Here is a 5,543-nt window from a genome sequence, read left to right on the forward strand (position 1 = left end):
CATTACTCTATCCATGTCATTAAGGTTGATGCTTCTATGAGGAGGTAGTTCTTCCCCATTAGAATGGCATTAGAATGCCTTCCAACCTGAGAGACTCATCTTCTGGCATTGTATTAGACAATGTTCTGCTGCTATTTATAAGGTTTTCCCTGGCCTTTTTTTTTTTTTTTCCAGAAGTAGATTGCTAGGTCCTTTTTCCTAGTCTGTCTTAGTCTGGAAGTACTGAGTGTTAGATTAAAAGTCTTATATTGGAAGTACTGAGTGAGTTTTTCTGTTAAAGATCAGCAGGGTAACCATGTAACCTCAGCCAGGCTGAAACCAAAGGGTATTTGAAAGTTAACGAGAGAAAGGTCCTGGCTCAAGTTTACTGTATCACTTCTACTCTGGGATGTAGACATCCTACACAGTATGCCATCGGGAAAGAATTGACCTTCGGGTATTGTGCAGTTGTATCATGGAGATCTTATGGTCATCTGTCATTGCTTTTGACATGCTTCTGTCAAGATGGAAGAATAAGCAGATAAGCTACAGAGGCCCTCTACAACAAAGAAGTGAGAAACCAATTGAAACAGATACAGAAGATAATCCTGGAACCCTGAGCTTTGAAGAGAAGTATAAAGAAGTAGATTAAATACCAACTGGTAGAAGAATCTGAATGAATAAGGAGACAAATGGAGCTGCAGACTGTCAGCTGTCCTGATGATGCTGCCAATTTGAATATTTAAAAGTGCCATTCTGATCCAAGCAGCAACCTAAGAATAGGATCCGCTTACTGAGATCAGCATGGACAACCACACTGGAGGCTGACAACTAGAAAGGTACACTATTCTCCTTGGTACACTTGTACCCCACACCTTCTTGTTGAATGGAAGTGTGGCCATCCCCTACCCCCAACCACCTTCTGGACCAGCAGGAATTCCATCCTGGTCTGGGTGCCCTGCTACCAGCTGCCTCCTGGGCAGACAGGAACTGGTCACACTAGGTGCCCTCCTCCCAGCCACCTTTTGGACCAGTAGATTTTTTTTTTTTTTTCTGAGACCAATTACCCTACATCCAGCCATCTTTTGAGATGGCAGGACCTTTTTTTCTGGGAATTGGACCCTGCTCCAAGTTACCCTTTTAGACAGCAGGAATTTTGTCTGGGATTACATGCCCTGCTCACAGCTGCTTTTTGAACTGGTTGGAACTCCCTTTGGGACCAGGTGCCTTGCTCCCAATCACCTTTTGGACTGGCAGAAACATTTTCGGGGTCCAGGAGCCCTGTCGTCAGACACTGTCTGGATCAGCAGGAAATAGTCGGAAATCAGGTGCTCTTTTCCCAGTTGCCTTTTAGTTGGATAGAACTAGCTCTGAGATCAGCCACTCTGCTCCCAGCAGCATTTTGGGCTGGCAAGAAATTTTGCTGGGTCCAGGTGCTTTACACCAAGCCCCCTTTCGGGATGACAGGAACTTTTACTGGGAGGAGGGACACTATGCCCAGTTGCCTTTTGGGACTGCAGGAACTTATTTCTGAGACCATACACCCTAACACCAGCTACATTTTGAGCAGGCAGGAATTCCTTCCCAAATCAGGTGCTTTGCTCCCACTACCATCTGGGCTGGCAGGAACTTTTCCAGGTCCAGGTCCAGTGCCCCCAGACATCTTCTGGGTCAATAGGAACTCTTCTGAGACCAGGTGCCCTGCCCCCACTTCCCTTCTGGGCAGGCAGGAGTAAGTACCAGGACTAGATCCTCTACTTCCCAGTGACTGTTGGCCAGCAGATACAGAGCCTGGGTGCCTGCCCTAACCATCCCCAGTTTTGTGTTTGTTTTTCAATTATTTTTTGCTTCCTCCTTTCTTTTTATTTTTCCCCTTTTCATTCCCTGATTCTTATTTTACTTTATTTATTTATTATTTTAACCCTTTCTAGTTCCCTTATTTTTTCTTTCTTTTCTTATTTTCCTTTTTGATTCTTCCCATCCCTTGTTTTTCTTTTTGTGTTTTTCTTTATTATTATCTTTCTCTTGCTTTCTTCTCTTATGACCCCCTCCCCAGATATTGTTTTTTCCCTCTCTTTTTCTCTTTATCCTTCTTTTGTCCTCTTTTCTGTTTTTTAATTTTTCTTTTCATTTATTGCCTTTTCTTTTACTGCATTTGTTGCTGTAGTTTGTGTTTTTTATTCTCTCTCTCTCTCTTTTTTTTTCTTTTGTCCAAATAGGTGGGAAACACAACTGTGCCCACATAGTCCAACCACACCTGCACCTTCTGCAGCCCCACCCACTGGGTGAAAGCCACCACTTGCTTCTGCACCAGCTGGTGGTCAACAATAGATGGTGGCCAATACCAGCTCCGCTCACCCTCAACTGCTAACAGGAATCTGGTCACATACTCTCATCCTCTATCACACTCACCAGGAGACAAGAGGTTTGTGCCTAACTGGTGCCAAGAAGTGAACAGAGCAGCACAATAGCTCTGCTCCCTCAGATATAACAAAACAAAATAAAGCAAAAGCAAAACAGAACAAAAAACCAAGCTGGCTGAATCACACCAACATACAATCACTAATTAAATTTAAATACAATGACATCACAATATTTCAGAGACAACTAACTATCCCAGTCCATACAAAGATACAAGATAAAGTAGTACAAACATGGGACACCAGGATACAGACCCAGAAAACCTCCCTGAGGAAGAAGCAGCATTGGAACTGCCTGATAAGGAACTCAAAAGAATTATATTTAGGTACTTTCAACAGATTGAAAGACAGATGAAGGAAAACACTGACAAAATTAAGGAAAACACAGAGAACTGTCATTGCTTTTCTCCTCATACTTTTGATAGGCATAGAGATTGAACTTGACCTTCAGGAATGGAAATTCTTGCTGTTGGGCATCCCAAGAGGTGGTTAACATTGGGTCTTTAGACAAAGATGAGGGAAAAAAAAAACTTCTCTGGGAACACTTCTGAGTTTCATGAGCGAGTCACTTTTAGGAAACATGGAAAGGTTTAGTGAGGGATTTTAGGATGGGTCAGAAGATGTGCAATAAATACAAAATATTATTTTTGCAGATGCTTTTCTCTTTGTGCTGTTAGTTATAGCAATAAACAACGGACATGATTGTCTTCTTCCTTGAGGCTAAAGTAATATAACCAGTAGGGGTCAGTGGTGCAGAATAGCTTGTCTAGTGAAGCAGCCCCTCCTACAGGTCTTGAATAGAGGGAAGTAGCAGTGGCAGACTGGTGGGACCCAGTGTCCAAAACAACCAGTCTCCCAAGCAGCCATGATGGAGTCTTCTGTTACTGGCTCTAGATACAAGTAAACACCCTTAGGGATTCTTGAACCTGTCAAGGATGGAAGATCCATTGGAAAGATTGAGCTCCTTGCCAATTTAGGAGCTAGGGTCCCAGAATATTTCTACTGATGTAAGGGTAACACTGGTTCCCAAACTAGTGACAGCTGAACATGCAGAGTACAGAAGTCTTTCTCTCACGGAATGATTTAGGAGTGGCAGAAGTAGATCCATGTAGATGACAGGGCTTAGTTGGCTCATTCATTGAGTTGGAATCAGTGACCTTGGTAGAAATTGTTAGAACTGACTTAAAGGCAGTGGGTTTCTTTTTGGTTTGCATGAAACCTGTTGTCAGATAGTTAAGGGTCTTACAGTTAAGATGACTCTTGCAACAAAAATGTTTTCCTTCATAAAAAAGATACTTTCTTCAAGAGGAATTGTTTTTAGTACTATTTTACTTTTTCAGAAAATTTAAAACATTTTTATTAAGAAAAATGAATTCTGGTTGTAATGTTCTGAAAGAATGCTTATTGTTGCTAGTTGAAGGAAACATTAGAAAGTGAATAATTTCTTGAAGTTTCCATTTTCTACATGTAAAATGATGGTGATAATACTTTCCCTCATGAATCACTGAAAGCATCAAGAAGCCACATGAAACAATTCTGGTCAAACTACTAAAAACCAGCAGTTGCCAAATGTCAGAGTAGAACTGTGCTCCATAGGGTTTTCATTGGCTGATATTTTGGGAAGTAGATCACCAAACCCTTCTTTCAGGTAAGTAGTTTCTGGGTAGATTTGAACTCCCATCTTTCTGTTAGTCACCTAACATATTAACTGTTTGCACTACCCAGTGATTCAGCTGGTCAAACTCAAGGACTCAGTTTCCTTCTTTCTCTTCCTATTGTAAACTGCAAAAGCCTAGCTAATCTTTGGAATTTGAGATTTTTTTTCTGCCTTAACCATAGCAAACTTGCTAACTAGATTTACATTTTCCATATGTGTACTTTTCTCATTCCAAAGTCCTTTCCAAAATGTTGTGGAGCTGGGGGGCAGGTATGTAAATTCAGGGAGATAGATTAAAAATCTTGGTCATGGCAGCCATTTCAGCATAAATTCACCATGTTTAGCTGCTACTTCATTGTATAAAGTGTTATCACTTATTGCTTTCTCTGACTCTTAGTCTGGTCTTCTAGTGAAAGTAACCATCCATAAATAGAAGAATGTTGTCAAATTTTCTTTCCAGACAGAAAGCTTTGTAATTTGGTCTCATTTACAACATCTCCATCCTCTTAAGTACTATCTCTTTACCCTGACAATTCAAACCCACTCAGTTAGACATGGATATGTCTATGAAGATCATGGGACTATTAATGCCTAAGCTTAATTAAATGACAAGTCCAATTTCAACAGTACTGATTTACTTGCTTTGGGAAAAGTGCCAAATCTGGAGCAAGTTTAAGTGAATTCAGATATTACCCTGTTTGTTCATCTGACCAAATGGCCATATATGTGTTTATATTTGTGTGCGTGTGTGTAAAGATAAATATGCATACATAAAAACCATACAAATGTAGTGCAACAATATATACAAAGGTCAATTTAGAACATAATTTTCTTGCATGTGGCTGAATTTTATCCCACTGTTTCTACCTCAAACTGTGGGTGGCAGCAGAGACTTGAGAAATGCTTTAAGTGTGATTCAAATTACTTTTTGAAGTATATTACCCCCCAAAACCCACCCATTGCTGTAGAGATGAATTCTGACTCATAGTGACCCTCTTAATGGTAAGCAAGTAATTGCACTAAGTACTAAGTAAATTGGATTGTCATTTTTGAACTACATTTGGCATTGCTTTATCATTTTTCATCTCATCCTTATAGTGGTGAAAGTGGGCCATGATCTAGTAACCTCACAGACATATTGTCTTATAAACACGCTTTGTATTATGTTAAGCCAATAATCTTCCCTTTTATCAGAAACTATGGGCACTCCCCATAGAATCCATTCCTTGTGATGGTATCTTCTTGGTTTTATCTGAAAATGTGGCTTCTAGCTTCCTTTTGAATTGCAAAGTGTTAAAACTAATGGTATACTAGTATGCAGAACTTGACCTAGTCTTAAAGTCCTCATATACAAGTCTGTTTCCCCAGATATGGATAGTACCAAGTCTTCACACCTCACAGAATCAGAAAGCTTATGTGACTTTGTCCTAGACAGGTACACTGGTCTTTTGGCTTGGCCTCTAGCTCTCAGATTAAAGTGAGAGAGG

The sequence above is a fragment of the Orycteropus afer genome, unplaced genomic scaffold (assembly GCF_000298275.1).
Source record: "Orycteropus afer afer isolate SDZICR_OR568_19922 unplaced genomic scaffold, OryAfe1.0 scaffold00016, whole genome shotgun sequence".
Taxonomy (NCBI): Eukaryota; Metazoa; Chordata; class Mammalia; order Tubulidentata; family Orycteropodidae; genus Orycteropus; species Orycteropus afer.